At 42.3% G+C, this 25,506-nt stretch overlaps 1 protein-coding gene across 5 annotated transcripts in view; it reads left to right on the top strand.

Annotated features, from left to right (window-relative positions):
• Window positions 1-25,506, top strand: part of STIM1 (stromal interaction molecule 1) — a 176,952-nt gene that overhangs the window by 9,607 nt on the left and 141,839 nt on the right. The window contains exon 1 of one of the 5 annotated variants that reach the window (XM_033119856.1): window positions 17,528-17,546. The exons of the other annotated variants lie outside the window; for them this stretch is intronic. The gene's annotated coding sequence lies outside the window, so the exon portion shown is untranslated. Of the gene's footprint in view, window positions 1-17,527; window positions 17,547-25,506 lie in introns of those variants that run through there. 5 annotated transcript variants of the gene reach the window in all.

Below are 25,506 nucleotides of genomic sequence, written 5' to 3'. Positions count from 1 at the left end.
CTCCCGTCTCCTCGTTTCTTCCTATCTAACCTCTCAGCCCTCTGTGAAGCGTTCCCTCTCATCTCGGATCAAACTCTGGTAGCACTAGTGACCTGCAGCAGTCTCTGCACTTCACTTATGCCTCTCAGAGCAACACACGGCGTGTTGTCTAATCAGGAGCACGGGGCACTGGCTTGAGTCCTTACTGACAGTATGCCCCAAACTGTAGTTTCCTCACTTGAAAAATGGGGTCAAAAGAGAGTTGGTTTATTGGAAAGGGTTGTCTACATGTTAAAGTTTTTTGGTGCATGTCTTCCCCTCTCTTGGGCAGGGGCCATGTCCATTTTGCTGACCAGAGTACCTATCTTTAGTATGTATCACAGTGCTGGTCAGAGAGTAAGTGCGCAAAGGGTATTTGTTGAATAATTGAATGAGTAACAACGAGCCCATCCTTGGATTACGTAGGCGTGGAGGGACAGTGCCAGGTACATTGTCATCAGTTCCTGCGAAGAGCTTAGACAAGAGTGCCCTGAGATTAGGGGTAGAATTCACATGGTGGGTTTTCGAGGAGTTCTGTGGACACTGTTTTTCTGTTGAGTAGTACTTCATCTCTGCTTATTGAGCACCAGCTGAAGCTCTGCTCCGTGACAGTTATCAGTCATACTAGAGGATGATTTGGCCTTTGACTCTCTGGCTGCCGTGTTTGGTTGCCACTGTGCAGGTGGCTGCAGTAGGAGTGGAGCAGGGCTGTGATCACGGACGGCTGACATGAGACTCACGGGCAAGGCTCTCTTGGGTCCTGCTGCTCCCTGTCTTTTGTTCCAGGGGTTTGCCTCAGGTCAAACTTGAGGCAGACAAATGAACAGAATGCACTTGAACCGCTTTTCTTAACCTGGCTTGTGGGACGGCGGAGGGAGCCTTCTTTTATGCTAGGCTTGTTTCGTAGCGGGGAGGTAGGATAGGTCCAGTGAAGATCACTGGCCTTTTCAATTTTATCTCTGATTCTGAGAACTCTCCGGGCCTCAGAGAACTCCAGCCTGAGCAGATATCACACTAACTTTCCTTCAAGGCATTGGTGGAGGGGACTTGGTGGAGGGGGCAAAGATATAAGAGAATCAGCTGTGCTGTCCTGTCAGCATGGCCCCGCTGGAACAAACCTGACCCTTTCCGCTGTAAACTACATTTACAGAGCTCCTGGCTGCCTCGTGTTGAATTCTGGCCTAGGTGATGACCAGAAATCTCACTGGAAGGCAGGCAGGCAGGCTGGCTTTCAAATCTCATATGCCTCTAATTTTCTCCAGTGCGATCCAGGAGCTCTGCTCCTGTTTGGCCTCTCTGGGTTATCTCAGGCCTCTCAGGAAGCTCTCAGAACTCTCATCACTACAGCGTATGTTAAAACAAATGTGTCCTTGTTTGCCAAGTTCCCAGAGCCAGCACCTACAATGTTGTGGCCGGGGGGGTTGGGTGCCCTTCAGGTAAAATATACGCATAGGTTAGAAAGCAGCATATGCCTGTGTGTTTGTGTGTGTGTGTTGCTGGGTCATCAAACTTGTGGAGGTCTTGTTTCAAGAAACTTTCGCTGACCAGGGCAAAGTTCACTGGAACTCACACTTCATATCTCTAAAGAGATAAATATGTAATTAAGACAACTAACTTGAGTGAGACAAACGCTGATGATAGCTAGTGTTTACTAAGCACCTGCTATGTTCTAGGCACTGGGCTGGGTGCTTTACATCGATCCAGCACCCTTAAAGGTGGATATTTTTCTCATTTTTATAGATGGGGAGACAGTGACTCTGAGAATATAAATAATTTTCCCAAGGTGACTAAGCCAGGATTTGAATTTAGGTTTTGTTGACCCAAAGGTCAATGCTCTTTCTATTTTTGTTTAATAACTTGTGTGGAGGGAAAGAAACAGGTATATAAATTAGGTAGAGATGTGCATTTGGATTAAAAAGTGTATAATTCATCAGACTATTTGTGGCTTTGGTTCTATCACCTAACTGGCCTGGAATTAGGATTTGGGGGTGAGGGAAGGACTGAGAGGGCATATTTCACCTATAAATTCTGAGTGGGAGTGGGAATACCACATTGGTGAACTGTATAGCTATAGAGTGATGTCTATTTCGTTTGTATCTTCCAAAAATAGCATTATGGTTGAGCTCTTGTGGATATAAGCTTTGGGATGTGGTCTGTATCTGTGTAGTGTTCTTTACCTCTTCAGTTAACATTTAACATGTATGTTATGTTACAGAACGATCCCTGCCCAGTAGAAGGACTGAGGAATTAAGATGTGCACCCACATTTTTCTTTACTGTACATAATAAGAGCTCCTGTTTATTGAGCACCTACTCTGTTCCAGGCCTGGGCTCGATACTTTCACATACGTACGTGATCTTCTTTAATCCTCACAACGGATCTCCCATTTTATAGTTTATTGTGCAAGGCAATCTAGGTTCGGTGCCCTATGAATGATGTTGATGGCCCTACTGGGAAATGGGGTCACCTCTGCCTGGAGAGATCAGGGAAGTTTTGTGGAGGAGGTAGCAGCTTAGTGGGTCTTCAGGTACTTCATGCAGGAATATAAAGGAGGTCGAGGGGAGTATTCCAGCCAGAGGAAATGTCATGAATAAAGCCACAGAGTGGGAAAACATGAAGAGTCTTTAGGGGGCATTAGTTAGTCCAGATTGGCTGGCGAGTGGCATCTATGAAAGAGAATACTATTAGGTTGGTGCGAAAGTAATTGCTGTTTAAAAGATTAAAAATAATTGCAATTACTTTTGCACCAACCTAATGTAAAATAAGGCAAAAGAGATTAATTAAAGAAAAGATCCTGGAGAGCCTCCATGTCAGGCTAAAGAGTGTAGACTTCACTTTGTAGGCAATAAGTAAGTAGTCCTTGCAGGTTTTGAGCAGGGGAGATACATGAGCTGAGTTTTGCTTTAGAAAGCTTCATCTTACAAAGAATGCACAACGCGTTGGCGGGGGTGGGGTTGGATACAGGGAGCCTACACAGGGGACACAGTTGTTTGTGAGCAGAGATCAGGGTCTGCTGTGCCTTGTGGAGGTAGAATTCATAGGACTTAGCGTTTAAGTGTATGGAGGGAAGGAAGGAGAAGAGTCAAGGGACGTCCATGTTTTGAGTGTGGGTAACGAGGAGCCTGATGGTGCCACTAACAGAAAATTTACTTGACCTGGAGCTGAGATGCGCCCTCCATAACTAGATTGAAAACAACGACTTGACCTGGAGCTGATGGGTCCTGGAAAACACACTGTTCCCCAATGTTCTCCCATAACAATTGAAAAAAAAAAATTATTGCAGTCCGAAGGAAAGTCAGGGCTGGGGGCGACGAGTGAACGGACTGCACTTCACAGTACTTCAGGAACCACAGAATTCTTTTCTCTCTACACTTACTTCACATCACTCCATTTTACACGTGAGTTTTCTGGTGTGCAAAGAAGTGAAACAATTTGCCTCAGGTCATACAGTAACTCTGAGAAGCCAAGTCTCTTGTTTTTTTATTTTTAGCTATTAAGCTTCCTAACAAAACTGGGCCTTCACTGTTGGAAAATCAGAGTTGTAAAGATAGAAAAACCTGGGTTCAACTCCAGGCTTTGCCATTTTTGGTTTGTAAAATCTTGAGCAGGTTAGTTTTTCTCTGTGAGTATTAGCTTTCAAATTTGACAAAATAAAGGGGGGGGGTTACTAAAAATAAAGGAGGGGGGTTGCTTCCATAATCTCTACCTTATGGAAGCAATGGAAGATAAGGTACTTTGTAAAACTTAAGTGCTGTGTGAGGGTGTTATTCCAGGATTATGGCTTGAGTCGGAGCCCATATTTGTAGTGAGTGTTTTGGCCAAATAAGAGCAGACGTAAACTCAGTTTTTCATGGAAGGTCTTTCATTTTAGACTGACCTAGACTACTCATCTGCAGGTGGGGCTTTTTGGTGTGGGACTGTGCCAAGTTTTCCACAGTCACACATCTCAAGTTTTCTAGTGGGAAATGGAGTTGCCATAAGAACACTAAGTGATCACATCCTATCAGCTGTTCTCGGCCTGAGTGAAGGCGATTACCGTCCCTTCCCCCCAGGGTCTTCTGTCAACCTTTAGCTGGTTGAAGGTGTGGGGACAGAGTGATAGTTGAATTTAGGCTATTCTTTCTGGGGACGCTCCTGCTAGACGAGGGTAAGCCCTGGCTTGGGACAGAGGTACTCGATGCAGCTGCTGGTCAAAGCTGATGCCTGGAGTTCTCTTGTGGTCATGTCTTTGGTTTGCTACACATGTTCCCAAGTCCTGTTGAGACGGCAGTAGGCTGCTCATGGATTGTCAGGTAGCAGGTCTGTGGTTGTGTTAGCTCTCTGCCATGGAAGCAAGCCTGAAACTGGCCATTGTGTTGGATGTCTTTTCACACACCCTCTGAGAGAGTGGAGGGGGAAAGCAAGAAGATTTTCTGATTAATAAAATAGCTGCTTACTGTTTTATAGCTTCTGTCTTAAAGCATTTTCTTTCCACTTATTTCCTTTGAACCTTTTTTCCTTTTTCTTCCCCCTTCCTAGCTTGGTTCTCTTGAGTCTTCACAGCTTTCTTTATGGAGTATCTAGTTTCATAAAAAAAGAACACTAGACTAGGAATTAGGTAGACATGGTTTAGCTTGGGTTGTGATAGTCTTGACCTTTCTGGGCCTCAGTTTCCCCATGCTAGGTATTTTGGGGATAACAGAACCTATCTCACAGGCTGACATGTGCAGATCTTCTGAGATAATGTGACAAGTACTTAGTGTAAAACAAATGTAAGTAATTTATTATTATTAGTTTTCCTCCTCTGAATTGTCTGATCATCTATGTAATTTCTTGGAATATCCCCTCTCTTTAGTACCCTATGTCTGCTAGGTTCTCACTTTTCCTTGTAACCTTGCTTTTATCCTCTTATTGACGACAGAAAAAGTGAGGCTACACAAGCATTGCACCCAGCACGCTTGCAAGGGAGAGGGCCTGAGCCTTTGGGAAATGTAAAGTTCAGTGGCTTTGGTGTATAATACCTTGTCATTAATTTGAACAAAACACTTTACCCCTTTGTCCCTCAGTTTTTACGCTTGTCTCCTGGTTTACCATGTAGTTCTCTTCTTTTTGGTTTTGAAATCACCTCCATTTTGGAAGATCCCCTTTTCAAATGCAAGTATTACTGGGCTGAGGTAATAACTAAGAATCAAAACTATCGTTTGCTAGGTTTTCAATGTTGATTAAGTTAGGGTATAGCCACTGGGAGCACGTGTCACAGTAGGACATGGGGGTGAGGGATGGAGCCTGGTAAGAGGACAGGTCTTAGTTTACTGATGCAGGAAGGGTGTCAGGGCCTCAGAGCATTGGATGCTGCCTCTCTCTCAGCCCACGCTGCTCTTTCTGAGCTGAGCGTCTGCCTGTACTTTCGGTCAGAAGTCGGAGCTTGGTGAGGCTTGATTCCCCTTAAGAATTCAGTGATGGAAATTAGGGCACTTGAGCAGATCTAATTGGCTGAACCATGTGAAGGGCAGAGGCTTTCCCTGGGGGCTCCTTTTAATCTCTTGTGGTTATAGACTTTTTAAGGTTGGACTAATTAAAATGTTGGCAGCTGGACTCAATACTTTCCTTGCAGTAGGTCCTGCCCCAGCCTCCTGGAGTACCAGAAGTTGGCTCAGGGCTGTCTTTCTTGGGGAGTTAAGGAGCGGGTTTCCATGTCCTCATCTAACTAAATACATGATGATGTGATATTTGTCCGGAATGGGCTGCTACACATCTCGTGGTGGAGGAAAGATCTGGATCCGGATTTGCCTGGATTTGCTACTCTCTAGCCTCCTGAGGTTCCCTTTTAGGTCAGTTCTCTGTCTCTCAGCCCCCATGGGCTTTGCTCTGTTAGCTGGCAAGTAATTTCCATTGCCCTGGGGAATTCCTCCCTGGTGTGTGTTCCTATTGTAACCAGAATAAGGGAGAAGGAAAGGACATTTATTAAGTCCCATCATGTGCCAAGCTGGAGCTAGTGTTTTACATAGCTGCCTTGTGAAAAATGCCCGTATCTTTTCGTAATTCCCATTCTACAGATGAGGAAATATTCATAAAAGGAAAGTCATTTGCCTGACTGTCATTATAGCCTGTAAGCAACTGACCCAGAAATAAAATCTGGTTCTCTCCCAAAGCCTCTGGATACTTTCTTTAGGTAGCACAAATAATTTCATATCCGCCTGTCTTTCTAAGCCCAGTTAACTTCCTACCTCCAGAAAGTCTCCAATTCCTACGCCAGAATTATTTTCTTGACCTGCATTTCTAGAACACTCTGCCCCTCTCTGTAATCTGGCTGATATTCAAGGAGGCATGGATCTACCTCCCTCATTTGACTACTCCCCCTCCTGCAGGGTGTGGTACTCAGGATGTGTTTATTAAAGAACCAAATGAAGTTGCAGTGTTTGAATTTCAGGTGTCATGACAGGCTGGCAAAGGGGAGGGTTTTGGGCAGAGTGTTCACTAGCTCCCTGAGAAAAGTCAGCCCTGGGTCTTCTTGATTTGCCCAGAGTGTGCTGTGTTAGCCCGGAGGGAGCAGGGCCTTCTAGGCAAGATGTCTTTTGAGTTCCCAAGGAACAGTCCTCTCTTTCCTTAGGTCATTTTTTTGGCATCTGGCTTTAGAGTTTGTTTCTCTCCTGTGGCCTCCTTGCAATTAATAGAGCTAATGGAGCGGAATGGTGTGACAAAGCCTTCATTCTGGCCTTGGTTGCTAGAACGTACCTGTTGACTGTGGGTGCTTGTTTTGTTTGTTTGTTTGTTTGTTTTTGCAAAGAGCATATACATATACCAAGTTATTGGGACTTAAACTTTCTACAGCCTCTACCTACTGGTGTGTCACTTCACAGGATAAAGGCTTTCCTAGAGAAGGCAAGCCTGTGAAAGCATTTTTAGAAGTTGAATTATCTTTCTCACTGACTTGAAAAAAATTATGCAAGTATTTTCAGGCCTTTTCCTGTGCATGTAGCATATGTGTTTAGTGTTTAACATCAAAAGTTTTCCCTTTGGGAATAAATGGCAAATTAGAATATAACAAAATACAGTTAAAACACTTTCGATAGGAAAAGTAATAAAATTTGGATAACAATCAAAATAAATTCCACAATAGGATGAAACAAACATTGATGTTTGTTTTATTTTGATACAGTGGGGAATCTGAAATAGCTTAATCAAACAGAGTGAATTAGAGAGACAGAACACACTTTTGGTTTCTCTTATATGGAGAAGAGATGATGAGGGAGAAGGGAAGAAGAGTGCACCCTGGGACCGGGCAGCACTGTGCTTTGCTTGGTTCCACTACTCGATTGTGTCTTAGGATACAAGTAACGAGTACGTAGTAACTGAGCTTTCTGGGTGTGTCTGTTTCCCTATTAAATAGCAATATACCTACTTTGTTGAATTTTATGAGGATTAAATAAAATAATGTCTGTAAAGTCTTCTGTAAACTCTAAAGTACTACTGTCATCCTCATTGGGTGACTGGAGCCAATTTGCTAGCAACGTGAGGAAGCTTTTGGTTTACGGTATGGCTTGACCTAGGTGAGAAGAAGGATGCAGGATTGATAAGTAAACAGACGAATGCTCTTTGGACAGCAGCTGAGAGGAATTCTTAGGAGGGGAGGGAAAGGACCGCATTCGTTCCTTCAACATGTATTTGTTGAGTCCTGCCTGGTGGAGGAGAAAGAATTCCGATATCTACTTATTAAATGTGTGGTGTGCCAAATGCAGAGGCTGTTTGGTTTAGGAATGAAAACTCCATAAAGACAGGGGGTTTTGTTTGTCCCCCTGCACTGGTAAATATATGCACTGCTGTATATTTACCCAAGAGTAGTGCTTGGCACATAGTAGACTCTCAATAAACATTTGTTGAAAGAAAGGTTAAGTTTTGGAATTAGACTGGGTTCAGATTTCGGCTCTGCCCTTTACCATTCCCTCTCCTGAGCAAGTTGCTTAATCTTTCTGATGCTCAATTTCCTCATTTATAAAATGGGACTAGGATTAGCTATCATACAGGATTATTGGGCGGATTAAAAAAAATTAAAAGTTTGAAAACCTTTGTACAAGTCCTAGTAAGTGCTCAGTGAAAGCACCTTTCTATCTCCCTGGTTTGTAAAGTGTGATGGGAGCACAGAGGAAGAAGCAGATGTGCTTGGGGGAGTGTAGGCCGTGGTCTCATGGGCGTGTTCTGACATGTCTTCCTAATGTAGAATTATCGGTGTTATTTTCTCCCAAAAGGAACTCCCTGGGATTAAGCAGGGATGTTGGTAATAATATGCTTTGCTTCTCTGCATTTTCTATGGTCTTGGTGGGAGGCCTGGCTCTTGTCTTTTAAGGTATGGTAACATTTGCACCACACGTTTGCACAGAGGTTGTTCCCAGCAAAAGCAGCTTCCATAGGAGAGTCTGGACTCACCTGATTTGGATTAGGCTTTTATAACTAGCCACCACCCCTCCCCACAATGCTCCCAATCCTCCCACCTCAATAATTGTTAGTTGTAGCTTTGAAAATGTGTACTCAGCTTGACTTCTGTTCCGGATCAGTTGTAAATTCTCACAGGACTTGGAGCACAGCATGTTGGCTTGGGTTAATCAGGTATTTATGAGTTGACCTTTACTAGTGAAAACCTCATTTTCCCCTCATGCCTGAGTGACTCTAGCAGGATGAGGGCCTTGCTCTGAGACATTCCCAGCTGGAAGTTGCAGCAGGTTTGCCTGCCCTTGTCATACGTGCACAAGGCTAGTGGGACCCATCTGCTCCTCAAGCAAGGGTGCCCAGCACCTCTCCCTTTTGTCCTATGGTTTTAAGACCCTCTCTTTTATCAAAATTTTAGACTTTGGAGCTTTCTCCTTTGGTGCTACTTCTTGGGAGGATGTATAAGCAGGTAGGAATCGTCTGACCATCAGGCTGAAAGGGCTCCTTGCCTGCAAATTGAAGCCACTTGGCAAGAAGTGGGTAAAGAACTTGTTCATGGATGGGGTGGTCAGGCATTGGCTACGTTAGAGTTAGTTTGGGGGTTAAATGGGTCTGGTGCCTCCTAGAAGTAGAATCAGTAAGTGCCCTAGCTAGGTCCTCAATGCCCTGTGGGAGCTGAGCATTGTCACAGGGACATCTCACATATGAGCCTGGGAGAAGGAAAAGGGAAGACGGGCAGAGGGAAGAAAAGGGAACTTTGCTGAGCTGTTGCTTTGTGCTAGATGCTTTGGACCAATTATTTCCTTTAATCTTCACAACAACCTTGTGAAGTTTACAAATGATGAAACTGAAGCCTACAGAAGTTAAGCAATTTTCCCAAGGTCACAAAGCTAGTGAATGATAATGATAATAGTTATCATTTGTAGTATGTTGAGAAGGCACGTACCAAGTTTCTGTTTTTAACGACTTTATATCATTTAGTAGTCACCGCAGTCTTATGAAAGATGATGATTACGTCTGCATTGCTAATGAGGGGAACAGGAATCAGAGAGCTTGGTTACTTGATGATGGTCCATCATCTGGCAATGGCAGCACAGGGATTTGAATCCAGAATCCTGTGATTATAAAGCTTGTTCCCTGATGCCCGTGTCACTGCAGATGGAAGAGCTAGGACTCACATGCATAGTCATGATGTATTTGCCCATCTGTGTATCCCGATAACCTGTGACAGTGCCCCTCACATCACTGCGCCCAGTACATGGTGGCTGTGAAATCAGCTCTGCCCTCCCCCACGGCTCCCTGTTGCCACCTGTGTCCTGCCCCAGCTCCCTGGTCCGACTGTCTTCTTTCCACAGTGTGGCCTTGCCCTGCTTACCCATGGAGGCCTCCCTGACCTGCTAACACCCGGCATCTGATCCAGCACGGTTACCCTCCTGCGTCTTCACCCCTCTTTTCTCTGCTGACACACCGTCGCTGCTCCCATTGCCGTTCATCTCCTGTCAAGCCTGTGTGTTCTTTTCAATGCAGTTTCTCTGACTAGTCCCAGTAACCTCCCCTTTCCAGACGATGATCTTCTTAGTCTGTGCCATATAATTTGGCACCTAGTTGTCTACTGTTTCACCTTCTCATTGTCTCCTGGACGTTAATCTTCTCTCTGGCCTGCTGGTGGTAGTCAGATCATAGTGACTCCTCGGATAGTTTGTGCTTTGTGCTTTACAAAGCACTCTCCTGTTCAAGACTGGTCTTTTTGCTCATCATACCCATAGCAAACCTGTGAGATAGGACGGGAGGGGATTATTATAATATTTCCATGTTATAGCAGACCAAACAAATGCAAGGAAGACAAGTTGACTTCCCAAGGTCATGTAACTAATTAGGGGTAGAACTGAGACTAGAGCTCAGGTCTTCTGATTTCTGGCTTCGTGTTTTGTCTGCCATGCCTTCCACGTTTGTGTTTGTCCCTGGCATTTCCTCTCTTGCCTTTAAGGGCCAACCAAGGCAGAACATCTCCCTTGGGGGCTTTCAGGAGGCTTGGTTGGTGACCGGGGGCAATGGAGTGGTTCAGATAGCAATCTCAGGTACCTCTCAGCGCTGTCAGTGCCTGGGTTTCTACTGCCTGGGAGGTTCTATCCCTGTGGCTACTAGGATGAATTTTAAATTAAGAAGCATTGGTTTATTCTGAGTGGTCAGAGCATTTTCTCTTGGAGATCCAGGAAATAGTTAGGGCAGGATGTGTAGAGCTGGGCAGTTCGTGTCTTGGCAATAGCCTGAGCTATGGAAGCGGGCAGACCAGAGTTTAAAATCTGGCTGTGGTGTTCTTTATTAATCTCATGACCTTGGATAAATCATTAATCTGTATGAGCCTTAAGGCTATTGTAAGAATGTATTAGGTTGGTGTAAAAGTAATTGCGGTTTTTGCAATTGTTTTTAACCTTCTAAACCGCAATTACTTTTGCGCCAACCTAATATTTAAGGGCCACACAATAGCCCTTAAAAAAGGAAGTATTTGTTGGTAGTTATTATTGTCAGTACTCCTATAAGTATAGGCATGAGGAGCCTGAGGAGGGTGTGCTCCTTGTGGGGTACTCCTTGTGGCTTGAGCTCCAGGCGTCCGTGATGATACGGTGCATTGCAGCCTTCCGGCTGCCAGGGCTGAGCTTGAATGCTGTGCCCAAAGTTTCCAGGTCCCCAGGCCCTGAGCCCAGTGGACGGCTAGGGTATGGCTTCAGTGTCAAACTGGGGGAGTAAAACTTGGCTTTTCTGAAAGGCTTTGGCTTTAGAATTGTTGCTTCTGAAAAGTCAAGAACCCAGTTGTTATTGAGAGATTTCAGTTATTTTTGAAACCAGATATTGCTCCAACGCTGTTTGTTAAATACGTCTCTTTTGTTCTTGAACCCTCACCCCACCCCCCAAAAATGTAAAGCAGATTTAGAGCATTGTGTAGTGATTATATCCTTGATCACCCTGGCCACCCAGCCTTCAGCTCCCTCCTCAGAGATAGTATCAGTCCAAAGTGCTGCTGCAAGTGAGGTCGTTCAGTGAATAAAGAAGCTGTGTGTCACACACACACACACACACACACCCACAGTGGAATACTCAGCCATAAAAAGAATGAAATCTTGCCATTTGCGACAGCACGTATGGAACTTGAGGGTATTATGCTAAGTGAAATAAGTCAGACAGAGAAAGATAAGTACTTGTGTGATTTCACTTGTATGTGGATTTAAAAAAAAAAACAAAACAAATGAACAAAGAAAACAAAACAACCAATTTCATCAATACAGAAACAAATTGGTGGTTGTCAGAGGGGAGGGGTGTTGGGGGGTGTGCAAAATGGGTGAAGGTGATCAAGAGGTACAAAAATTCCATTTATAACATACGTCATGGGGATATAATGTACAGCATGGTGACTGTGGTCAATAATATTGTATTGCAAATTTGAAAATTGCTAAGATAGTAAATCTTAAAAGTTCCCATCACAAGAAAAAAAATTCGTAAATTTGTATGGTGACATGGTAAATAGACTTAGTGTGTTGATCACTTTGCGGTATAGACAATGTCAAATCATTATGTTGTACACCTGTAACTAATATAATATTATACATTGATTATGCTTCAATTAAAAAAAAGAAATATTGTCTAGAACATTTAAATAAAAAAATATTAAATTGAAAAAAAAACAAAAACCAGGTCAGTCAGCCTCTATCCCCTTACTCTCTCTACTTATGGCTTGGTCTGTGCTGCAGGGGAAACAGCAGAAGTACACATGGGCCCTATTGAAAAGAGAGCTTGCTTTCTCGCTGGGGACTTTAGACAGCCTGATGCAGGAAATGACTAGAAAATGAGAGCAAAGGAACATAACTCATTGCTAAAATGGCAGGTTTGGATGGCTGGCTGCAGGATGGGAGTGCAGGCTTACTTGAAGGGCCGGAAGGAGCAGCTGGATGGGGAAGTATCAGTGGCTTTTGAGTTTTTCCTTTAGAATATGGTGCCATTCATCTTTTTCATTTTTTTTTTCAATTGAGGTGAAATTCACATAACATGAAATTAACCATTCACATACACAATTCAGGGGCATTTAGAGCATTCACAATGTTGTATAACCACCATTTATATCTAGTTCCAAACCATTTTCATCGCTCAAAAAGAGACTCATTACCCATTAAGCAGGTGCTGCCATTTCCCCTTCTCCCACTCCCCTTGCAGCCACCAATCTGTGTTCTGTTTCTATGAATTTACCTATTCTGGATATTTCATATGAATGGAATCATAAAAGATGTGACCTTTTGTGTTTGGCTTCTTTCACTTAGCATAATATTTTGGAGGTTCATCCATATTGTAGTATGTAGCATGTAGAATGAAGCAGTACTTCATTCCTTTTTCTGGGTGGCTAATATTCCATTGTATGGATATACCACAGTTTGTTTATCCCCTCATCTGTTGGTGGACATTTGGGCTGTTTCAGTAGTGCTGCTATGAACATGTGTGTACATGTATGCATACTTGTTTGAGTACCCATTTTCAATTCTTTTGGGCATATACGCCTTTGTTCTAGAAGTAGAATTGCTGGATCATATAGTAATTCTATGTTTAAGATTTTAAGGAACTGCTAAACTGTTTTCCATCATGGTTGAACCATTTTATATGCTCACTAGCAATAGATGAGGGGTCCAATTTCTCCTCATTCTCACTAACACTTGTTACTTTCTGGGTTTTTTATTATAGCCATCCTAGTGAGTATGAAGTGGTATCTCATTGTGGTTTCAACTGCATTTCCCTGATGACTAATGATGTTCAGCATCTTTTCCTGTGTCTGTTGGCCATTTGTATATCATCTGTAGAGAAATATATATTCAAGTCCATTTTAAAATTGGGTTTTGTTTTTCTTTTGTTGAATTGTATGATGGTTGATTTTATGTGTCAACTTGACTGGGCTAAGGGATGCCTAGACGGCTGGTAAAACATTATTTCTGGTGTGTCTGTGAGGGTGTCTTTGGAGGAGATGAGCATTTGAGTCAATAGACCGAATAAAGACAATCACCCTTACCAGTGCTGGCAGGCGTCATCCAATGTGCTGAGGGTCTGAGTAGCACAGAGAGGGGGGAAGAGTGAATTTGCTCTCACTGCTTGAGCTGAGACATCCATCTACTGCTCTTGTACATTGGAGCTCCTGGTTCTCTGGCTTTTGGACTCAGACTGGGACTTACATCATTGTAACCTCCCACCCCCCGCCCCACGCCAATGCCTTTCCAGGCCTTTTGACTTGGTCTGAATTACACCACAGCTTTCCTAGTTCCTGAGCTTGCAGATGGCAGACTGTGGGACTTTTTGACTATGTGAGTCATTCCTATAATAAATCCCCTCTTACAGCTAGTATTTATATGTGTATACATTCCCTGTTGGTTCTTTTTCTCTGGAGAACCCTGACTAACACAAATTGTAAGAGTTCTTTATATATTCTGGATACTAGGCATTCATCTTTTTAAAAACAGAATTTTGAGGCAAACCTTCTCTCGTGGCTAAAATTGTAATTGTTCTTCCAGGCTCAGGTCAGATATCACCTCTTCTGCGAAGCTCTATTGACCCCTTTCTCCTCCTTAGTCCACTAGTTAGGTGCTTCCTGCTTGAGCATCTCTATAATGGCACACTTTTTTATTGTCTGCTTGAAACCACTAGGTTGTATTTCTAGTCAGGTATTGTATTTTGATTCATTTATGTCCTTATCATTTAGCATATGGCCTGGCGTATGATAAATGTTAATAAATGCTGAATTAAACGACCATAGATTATAATTTTGAGTGTAGACTGGAGGCTTACTTGGAAGAAATGGTGTAGAGAGGATCAATCAGGGGATGCACTGGATTTATTCATTCATATAATAAATATTAAAGCCTTGCTTTATTAAATATTAAAGTGCCAGGACCTCTGCTAGGTGCTTGATATGCAATAGATGATAAGAATAATAACCCCTGTTGTTTTATATTCGAGTAGGAAGATAGGCAATAAACAAGTAGATATGTAATACGATTTTAGGTAATCATAAGTTCGAGAAAACAAAATGAAGCAGGACAGAGGGTTAGAGAGTGATGGGGGTACCATTTTAGGCAGGTGGTCAGGGAAAGCCTCGCATTGGATGGCCCTTAAAGTCCACTCGCAAGGGTCTGACCAAGAATCAGCAGACCTGCGTTCTTTTTCAGCCTCTGTATCTTTATGAATTAACAAAATCACTTCAGATTTCAAGGTTGGAGTTTCTTTGTGTATAAAATGGAGGCAGGGATTCCTGCCCTGGTATTGTAGGGAGTGTTGTAAAGGGTCAGTTGGTTAATGGAGGATGAAAGTGCTTTCCTAAGTGGTGAGTAGCGTGATGCTTGGCTCTCCCTTTTCTAAGTCAAGAGGATGAATGAGCAAGCAGTGTGAGAGCCAGCCGGATGTTTTCAACGCCCTGGAGGCCAAAGGAGCTAGCTTATGCTAGAAACTATTATATCATGCTACCTTGCCTGGAGCACTGACTGTTGCAGCGCTGAGTCAAGGGCTGAGAGTGAATTCCAAGTGGAGCTCTAAGTGGAGCTCCACGTAAATCGGCAAAAGGGAATTGGCCCGGAGAACTTAGAGCTTGTTTTGCTCTGCCCTCAGGAGGACAAATGTGAAGATCACTCTCCTTCTCTCTCTCTCTCTCTCTCTCTCTCTCTCTCAGTTTGGCTTTATTTCTTACTATATCTGAATCTTAATGTAAAGGAGTAATAAAAATCAACAGTCCTTCAGAAACAGTTATTTGAGTCAGCTTGTTTTGAGTTTTCCTCTTTGCTGCATTGTGGGCCATAGAAGGGACTAAAACGTGGTCTTTATTCTTGTCTTTGAGGAACTTACAAATCAGATAATTTCTTAACAAGTTAGAGAGCAGCTAAATATAAAATATAAAAGGAGAGAATAGTGTGGACTGGAGTAATCCAAGAAGATGTTCTGAAGGAAATGGTGCTTGAGTGGCCCTGAGTACAAAATGAATAGAGTTAGATTAGTGGTGGTTTTTCATGCTTCTCTAATGAAGTCTTTTTTTTTTTCTCCTACATCCCGTTGTGACCTCTGTTCTTTTGAAATTCTCTAGCTATTTATTTGGACCTCGTTTATGACCATAGCACATTTTACCTTTATTACAATCATTTGTGTGTACTGTAGTGGTTAAGAACACAGACTTTGGAGTCAGAATTCGCGGGTTTAAATCATGGCTCTGCTTAATAGCTGTGTGACCTTAGTCAAGTGATGTAACTCCTACAATCTTTGATTTTCCCATCTGTAAAATGGAAATGATACATAGAATTGTTGTGATAATTAAAAGAGATACTCCCTATAAGGGTCTTGGGGCAGTGTCGGGTCTATTGTAACATCCATTAAATGTTAGCCATAATCATTCTAATCATCTTATCCTTTTAGACCAGCACTGTTCAGTAGAACTTTCTGTGATGATGGAAATGTTTTATATCTGTGCTGTCCACATAGTAACCACTAGCTAAGACAGTAGCCACTGGGGTTCTGCAGGTATGTTGGGGAGGGGGGCTGATGATGGAAGGTCTTGACAGTGAGGAAGGCAGAAGAGTGAGTTAAAATGTTTTAAAAGGTAATTTGGCCTCTGAAGTTAAATGTGGAGTTACCATATGACTCAGCAATTCCATTTCTAGGCATACAAGTATACTCATTAGAATTGAAAATATGTTCACACAAAAATTTGTACACAAATGTTCATAGTATTATTTATAATAGCCCCAAAGTGGAAACAATCCAAGTGTCTATCAGCTATTGAAGAAATAAACAAAATATGACATATCCATATAATGGAATATTATTCAGCTATAAAATGGACTGAAATATTGATAGATGCTACAACATGGATGAATTTTGAAAACAACAAGTAAGTGAAAAGACCACGTGTTATGTGATTTCATTTGTATGAAATGTCAAGAGTAGGCAAATCTATAGAGACAGAAAGCAGATTAGTGGTTGCCCGGGGCTGGGGACGGGGGGTTATGGGGAGTGACTGCTGATGGGTGTGGGATTTCCTTTTGGTGTGATGGAAATGTTCTGAGATTAGATTGTGGTACTTGTTGTACAACTTTGTGAATATCCTGAAAACCACTGAATTGTACACTTTAAGAGGGTGGATTGTATGCTATGTGAACTACATCACAATGAAAACAAAGAAATTTGGGTTTGTTGAAAACTGCTGGTTTTAACACAGTTGTAGAAAGTTTCTTTTCTAATTGGAAGTCTTCTCCCAGGACTTCAGCCTACACAGGTGAGGCCTTATGGGCCCATTCCCAGTTTTAGATGGGAGCGTGAACAGGATCTTAGGCTCGGGCCCACCCGTGGGTAGGTAGGTGCAGAATGCAGCATTGTCCTGCTTAGGCTCAAGGGGACTTTTTCTGCCTTTGGCAGGGATTATCATGAATGAGTCACTCCCAATAGTTTGACGGATGTGGGATGTGAAGAATGAGCTGTCATCTCTGTTCTGATGACATCTTGAGTATCACACAGTTGTAGGCCAAATATAGGTGCTGAACCATTTGGCCTGAATTCTTTACAGAGAATTCCCTGGGAACCAGTTAAGGACGTGGAGAAAGAGAGATAAGCTAAGCCCGTGGGAGCAACCAGGCAAAACCAGGTGAAAAATGACTGACAGATATTCTTTCTACCTTTTCACAAGTGACCAATTGAAATCTCAAGGGAAGTTGATTTTTTTTTTCTCCCTCACTCTGTATTCTGTTATTGCTGGACTACCTTGTGGCTGGTCCATGGGCCATGTCCTCAAGGAGTTCCCAAATGCACCCAGGAAGTGAAGGTCCAGGGATAGGATTGTGCACAGTCACAGGAAGGAGTGATGGCTGTCAGCTTTGTGATAAGAGAGGAAGCCTGGGAAATCAGCCTGAGCCCAGGGCCAGAGGGTGGGGCTAGAGGCATGACTCCAGAGAGAGGAAGGCAGGATACATTCTTGTCCTTACACTTCCTGTCCTATTTCTGTACTTGCTCACTTTTGTTCTGCAACAAACAGGTCTTTGAGCATCTGCTCTAAGCATGCCCTTGGCTGGACAGAACTGGAGATACAGGCTTATGAGACGTGGGCCCCGCCTCTAGAAGTGAGTCATGTGCTGAGGGAGACAGACCTGGGAACAATGGACTCTCATGGCGTGGATCAGGTTGTGTACCAGACAGGGACGCTGTGTGTAAGATTGCAGACTGACTGGCTCTGACCTGGGATTAGGTAAACAGGCATTGAGACAGGGCCTCAGTAGAAGGACCTCTTACGGTCATTGTCAGAAGATGAAGCAGAGGTACAGAATGCTGCTTTTTCTGGTATGGGCTGCTTTAGGGCCTTTCATTTTGCCCTCGGATTTGACAAGCGAGTAGGGGTCTCTGTCCAGGAATAGCTCTCCTTGCCACCCCTTCAAGCAGTGCTGGGCTGACTGCAGAAGGCCTTTCACTTGTTCTGCACTTGTTCCATTCTGTTTTGGAAAGATGAAGCGTGAGAGGTGCCAGAGCTGTGCCAGTTGCTGTGGGGCCAGAAACAGGTGAGACTTCTAGCCCTGCTTGAGTGAAGGAGTGAGGGGTTTGTCCTCTTCAGCCAGCTTATGGCCTGCCTTTGCTATGAAACTGGATAAGTAGTCCACACAGTTTGTTTTTCATGCGGAGCTATTTTCAGCCTGGAGCCCAGCAAGGTGGAATGATTGAGATGCTTTTGTGGGGTTCAAGCTTTTGCCATATCCTATTTGTCAGGATATGAGCCTGGCCTTTTCCCGGGAGATCAGCTTTTCCAAACAAGCGGTGCTAAAAGGAAGGAGCACTTTCCTTCCCGCTCAGTGGGGAATGTAGGAAATGTGAGGGTAGGTGTTCAGTTTAATATTCCAACCCAGGTCCTAAGTGGAGAGGCCATATAGTTGCCATGTGGTCTCTAAAGCAGTTTTGAGGGAGTCATTTAGATCCTTCTTGTATTTTTCTGGTCATCTCCAGCGCTAGGCTCTACCATGGGAGGGGCTCTGTAAGTGTGCAGACCTGCTGCTGGCCGGGGGCTTGATCTCTTCTGTGCCTGTGTATCTCTAGGGCTAGCAGAGCAGATGGCTTGGCCTTGCTGTACTGGCAAGCAAGCCACCAGTGGTCCGTGTCCAGCAGTCTTCTCGGGAGTTCCCTATTGAGTGAGTGCTCACTGTGTGTCACGCAGCTGTGGGGGGCACCAAGCGAGATGCTGAGGTTCTATCAGAGATGCCCAAGACAAGAGCGTCATCTTACCCCTAGGGCTCAATGCACTGCTCAGCATATAAATAAACAGAGAGATGGATGATAAAATGTGCATAGATTACCATCTAATGGGGGAGATAGGTAAACAGGTGTTACAGTGTAGCAGGTAATAAAGGAGCCATAAAAGTAAGGAGGGGCCCTTTCACTTTGCATGGATGCCACGTGGGCAGGGGCTTGTACCCTGAGGCCTTCTGTACCTCAGCTCTTGATCTTCCTTTCCATGCCTGCAGCTCCTCATAGGACTCTTTCTTACCACCTGACCATGTGTTTTTAATTTTTTATTTAAGTATAGTTGGTATATGATATTATATTAGTTTCAGGTGATAGTGATTCAACATTTCTATACCTTACAATGTGATCACCACACTAAATCTAGTAACCATCTCGCTGTGCTAAGTTATCACAGGATTATTGACTGTACTCCCCTTCACCTTTTCACCCATCCCAGACCCCCTCCCCTCTGACAACCATCAGTTTGATCTCTGTTTCTATATGTCTGTTTTTGTTTTGTTTGTTCATTTGTGTGTGTGTGTGTGTGTGTGTGTGTGTTTTAGATTCCACATGTAAGTGAGATCATGTGGTTTTTGTCTTTCTCTGTCTGACTTATTTCACTTAGCTTAATAGGTCCATCCATGTTGTCGCAAATGGTAAAAATTTCATTCTTTTTTATGGCTGAGTAATATTCCATTGTATGTATGTCCCACATCTTCTTTATCTACTCACCTATCACTGGACACCTAGGTGGCTTCCATGTCTTGGAATAATGCTGCAGTGAATACAGGGGTGCACATAGCTTTTCAAATTAGTGTTTTCATTTCCTTCAAGTAAATACTGAGAAGTGGAATTGCTGGGTCATATAGTCGTTCTATTTTTAGTTTTTTGAGGAATCTGCATACTCTTTTCCATAGTGTCTACACCCATTTGCAATCCCACCAACAGTGCAGGAGGATTCCCTTTTCTTCACATTCTCTCCAACTCGTTATTTGTTTTCTTCTTGATAATAGCCATTCTGACAGGTGTGAAGTGGTATCTCACTGTGGTTTTGATTTGCATTTCCCTGATCATTAGCGATGTTGAGCATCTTTTCATATGTCAGTGGCTATCGGTATGTCTTCTTTGGAGAAATGTCTATTCATGTCATCTGCCCATTTTTTGGTTGCATTATTTTTTTGGTTTTGTTATTGAGTTGTATGAGTTCCTTATATATTTTGGATATTAACCCCTTATCAGATATATAATTTGCAAATATGTTTTCCCGTTCAGTAGGTTGTCTTTTCATTTTGTTGTTTTGACAGTTTATGAGTCTTACCTTATCATCAAGAGTGTTACTCTTTGAGACTAGATGCTCTCTGTTTTTTCTTGCCGCTTCTTAGATATCTGACCTGGACCACGTCACATACCCTCTCTGGACTTCAGTTGCATTATCTTTAAAATGAAGTTACTGATAGGTATATTACAGTCAGAAAACAGGGGCCAATCCAGATTGCGATCTCTGGAGATCCATATAGTTCTCCCAATATTATGATTTCTGTCATGGTTCCCTTCTGGTCCTAATGTAGAACTGGGCATCCAGGAGACTTTGAGTTAAATTTGTCACAGAGATTGCTGAGAGTACTTTATGACACCTTAGAAGTCTAAAACGTTTCTCTATCACCCGTGTTAGGCCTAGCATCACTGACAGAAGCTGCTGGCTTCTCTGACCAGTCTCTTGGACTGAATCAGCTTTTCTAGCCTGGCAGTAAGGATTTGACTGAGGTTTTAAGTTCAAGAAGATATTGCATTTAAGTATGTGTTCTAGTGTGGTTTCTTTTATTCTCAGCTGGGTCAGCTGGAGGTGGTAGTTTCCTGCGTTTGATTCTGGAGGGCGTGGCTTAAGCAATGTGATCAGGACCCCACCTTTAGAACTTTCACCTCTAGTCCTTTAGACTAGAAAGCTAAAGCTCCATGGAACAGTCCGTTGATGTACATTACTCACTTGAGCTCTATACTTGTAAAATAATCAACTTTGGTAAGACTTGGGGGTGGGAAGTCCCAAGGAACCTAGTAGGAAGTAACAGGAACTCCTCTGAGCTACAGCTAAGTCTACCACTAATCGGACAGTTAATAATAACAAAAAAATAATGATTTTAATTGTTATGATAAAAACAAATGTATATTGAGTACTTATATGTTAGATACAATTACATGTTTACCTTATTTAATCCTCACGATGAGAGGGATATTATTCTCACTTTATAAGCGAGGACTCAAAGGTCACATAGATAGTAATTGGTGGAAGTGGGACTCAACCTAATTAGAAATTTTATGTTCTAATTCCAAAGCCTGTGTTCTTAACCATTGCACTATGCTGCCTCCCCAGTTATCTGGATACATGCTTATATTTCTGTGGGCCAGACAGCCTTTCTGGGAGGAGGGAGATGTGTGCAGGCTGGCTTCCTTAGCACCTGTGGGAATTATGTTTGGAATGGCTGCTGAGTGCCAGGCACTGTTTGGATTCCAGGGATGCTAATTTTATTCATTAATATTTTAATCTATTCAATAAAAGACGTAGTATAGCATAGAGTTAAGAGCTTTGAGCTAGATTCAGAATCCTAGCTTCATTTCTTACTAGCTTTGTGACCTTGGACAAGTTACTCAGCTTTTCTTAAATCAATTTAGATTTTTAAAGATCTTAGAAAGGTGCCTGGAATAGAGTAACTGCTCAATAATTGTTGGCTATTATTAATATTCCTAAATTGAGGGCTGATAAATTTATCAGGCTGTGGGAATACAGTGGTAAACAAGCTAATCTCAATCCTGTCCTTACGGAGTTTACAATGTAGAGAGAAAGACAGATTTTTAAACAAACGATTAGAAATTTGATGAGTGCTGTGAAGAAATGCAGAGTGCTGTGGGTGCCTGTACAGGGGACCTAACACCATCTGAGGGCTCAGGATTCTCTGCATAAATGTCAAACGTGATACCCCAAGTGGAGTCGGAACAGCACAAACTCTGGGGCCTGACTGGCTGGGTTCAGATATTGGGTCTGCCACTTACTAGCAGTGCCACTTTGGGCAAGTTGCTTAATTACCCTATGCGTTTTATCTGAGTAACAAGGATAATAGTATCTATCTCACAAAGTAATTATGAGGGTTAATAAGTGATATTTTTAAAGTGCTTAGGGAAGTGCCTTGCACATAATAAGTATTCTATGTATATGTTATATAAATAAATAAATGAACTATACACTTTTTAAAATATAAATCTTGGTATTCCTCTTTTTAAAACCTGTCATTAACTTGTCCTGACTTATAGGTTACTGTCCAGGGTCTTTCATGTGGCATGTAAATAGGGTAATCATATTTTCTTGGGATCGTCCTTGTTTACAACTATTTTTCTGGCTCTCTTACTCTCAGAAGGTGCCCAGTTTAGACTATAAATTATATGGTGACCCCTCATCTGAAGCTTTCCATGATCTGACTCCTTTATATTGCGCCAGTTTCACCTTTTGACATTGCACCTTACCTAATTGTTTCTATGAACTACTTGTCGTTTCCCAAAGGTATGTCATATATATTTTTTTGCATATGCTATTCCCTCTGCCTGGCATGACCTCTCCCTTTATTTGCATCTTTCTTCCCCTACTAATGTCCTCCTGGCATAAACCTATTCATTCTTCAAGATACACCTCAGTTATCTTCTCTCTGAAGACTTAGTCTTGCATGCTAGCTAGGTTGTTCATTTTCTCTTTTGTGCCATTACTGTAATTAGTATAGCTCTTCATTATGATTCTTATCACCATTGTACTGCAGTTATTTACTTTTATGTCCTTCTACTGGATTTTCAGTTGCTAGAGGGCAAGGATCAAGTGCTCTTTATTTCATTTCAAAAAAAGTGTTGCGTGATGGCATACATACAATAAAATGAATACATGCTTGCTCAATTTTTACATATGCCTGTACCCATGTAACTACCACCAAATCAAGATAGTGACACATTTTTGAATCTCCAGAGTCTAGCATAGAAGTTGGCAAACATTTTCTGTAAAGGACCAGATAGTAAATCTTTTAGGCTTGATAGCCCATATGTTTTTGTTGAAATGGGAAGTTGTAGTAGGAAAGCAGCCATACAGACAGTATGTAAATGGACATGCATGGCTGTATTCCAGTAAAACTTTATTTGCAAAAAACAGGTGTTGGGCTGGATTTTGCCTGAGAACTACAGTTTGCTGATCCATTGTGACGCACAGTGCCCAAGGCCAAAATAGAAATTTGAGTAAATGTCTGTTGAACTGTAGACAAAGACCTTGATCTCAGAAACCCTTTTCTTGATTTTCTAGCAGTGGAGCAGCTTGTATCTCCAGAACAGGACTGTGCTTTTGAGAGGTACTCTTCAAAGCAGGTTGCCTTTTTAGAAGTTGTTTGCGTTCATAAGGGAATAAAAATGTCATTTCTTCCAGAACAAGTTTGGTGGTCTGTGGTCTCTGGAACTTTAGGGATCCATGAATGCAGTAAAGGCAAGTATTCATATGAATCCCTTGAGGGCATGGGCTGTCATTCATTTTGTCCTTAGTGCCTAGCTAGCATAGGGTCTTGGACAGGGATGCTTAGTAAATATTTGTTTTTGAATGAATAAATGAATTTAAGTTGCTTTTAGAGTTCAACAAGCCTAATGATTGTCCATTTACCTACAATAAAAGTATCTTTGCTTTTGGTTTCAATTATGCCAGTTCTGTGTGGTAACACGAATTTGCTCATGCTGATTGGTGCTTTGACTGGCAGTTGATAGCATCATAGGACGTAAACCTATCCAGAGAGTGAATGACCTTGGACACAAGTATAGAGCCAAAATAAGCAACTGGTAAGAGGTCCTTGTGCTTGAATGTCTACGTGTTTCCTTTCACTTTCTTGCTCATTAGCATCAAAGCCAGGGTGGTGAGGTGTGTGATTTCACAATATTATTACGAAGCTTTGATGATTGTGTACGGTTGGTTAAATTCTGGGTCTGCATTTTGAAAAGAAAAAGTAGTGATAATAAACACAGCTGAAAATGTTGAATTATTTCTCAGTAAGTGCTTTTTGTTTATAGCCCCCTCAAAACATGGGGGCTATGAAAAGAAAATAATGTGTTGATAAAAAGGATAAGTCCCACTATTTCTCAGTCAGGAATAGGCAGTTAAACACCGTCATTAACACTAAACTTTTCCCCCTGATGGTTGGCTTTCCTCACAAGGGCCTTTTACTTATTTATTTTTTGTCACTCGGGACCGTTAGTTTAGAGACCTAGATCCAAGGCGGAAGGTAAATTTTCAGTAATCTCTGGGGCACTTTCCCATTACCTACCCACCACCTCCAAACACACACACTATAGCTGGCCAAGCACACAAAGGTTGCCCACTGAGCAAATCTTAAATCCTGTTGCCTCTCATGTCTTCATGAATATTTATGTGTGTTTGCTGATGATTGGGAGGGATTGGCATGAAGTTTAGGGTGGGGTGGGGTTGAGTAACTTTATTATTAGGAATAACAATAAATTGTCTCCTCAGTGGTCCTGGTAATGTTCATACGTACTTTTAGAATAGAAAAGATTTCAATCCCCGATTTTATTTGAAGCCAGGTTCTCTTACTCAGGTTTCTGTATTCCGTATAGTGCAGTAGTGGTTTTCAAACTGTTTCCAGATGTCCTAGGGCTTCCCAGGGGTGTCTCAGGAATCACTGTGGGAGCGTTGAGTCATTGGGAAGAGCTCCAGGCTTTTCTTACATGTCTCAACCATAGCCCCTCTACACTAAACCTAATTTTTTAACTAAAAAAAACCCTGTTTTATTATGTGAAATTTGAAACGTATTTATAACTAGAGAGGGCAGTAGAATGAACTGCTATGTCAACGTAAGAACATCCAAACCTGTAGAAAATTTTTGTAAGAATTTATTAGAGTTTATTTGAGCCACCCAAAAGATACTCCTGGAAGCAAGATCTCAACAGATTGAGAAAATGCTTTGGAGAACGACAGTTTTCCAGTTTCTTTTATTCATTGGGTATTAGGAGGGAACGGAAGGAAAAGGACAGGAATGTGGGAGTAAGCAAGGTGGGGATTGGATTACAGGATAGTTAAGATTATGTGCCCTCTTGAGGGTGGTTACTTCTTTGAGGGGTATTACTTCTGGCATTTCAAAGGTGTGTTAACCTAGATGCACAAGAACAATAGGGCTGGCTTAAAAACCTAATAAAGAAGTTATAGGCCTGGGGTGTGACTACCACTATGACCTGCCTGGTTTGGAATTTATGATCAGATCACCCTATGAGGTTACTTTCCGTTAGATTTATTACAGAGCCCCCTTTTCGTCTACACCCATTTGCCCATTACCCCCCATCCCCATCTACAATGATGTACTCGTGGCCATCTTATCAATCTTGTTTCATTTGTACCCTCTCAACTCCTTGGATTATTTTGAAGCAAATTCCAGAAATATTTCATTCGTAAAAATTTTAGTATGTATTTCTAAAAGAACTGAATTCGAAAGCACAACCAAAATACCATCGTCACGTCTAAAACTATAACAATAATCCATTAATATCATCAACTAGCCAACGTTTAAATTTCACCTGACGCAGAAATTTTTATAAGTTGTCTTTGTATTAATAACCAAATAAAGTCTACGCACTGGTTGATCTAAATCTCAAGTCTCTTCTAATCCATAGCGTGCCCCCCCCTTTTTTTCTTTTTCTGGCAATTTTATATTGAAGAAACTTGGTCATTTGTCCTAAAGAGTTTCCCAGTTTCTGGATTTTGCTGATTATCTCTCTATGGTGGCATTTAACATGTTC

The sequence above is a fragment of the Rhinolophus ferrumequinum genome, chromosome 11 (assembly GCF_004115265.2).
Source record: "Rhinolophus ferrumequinum isolate MPI-CBG mRhiFer1 chromosome 11, mRhiFer1_v1.p, whole genome shotgun sequence".
Classification (NCBI taxonomy): Eukaryota; Metazoa; Chordata; class Mammalia; order Chiroptera; family Rhinolophidae; genus Rhinolophus; species Rhinolophus ferrumequinum.
The sequence above is the reverse complement of the archived record's forward strand: the minus strand, read 5'-3'. Positions and strand labels throughout refer to the sequence as shown.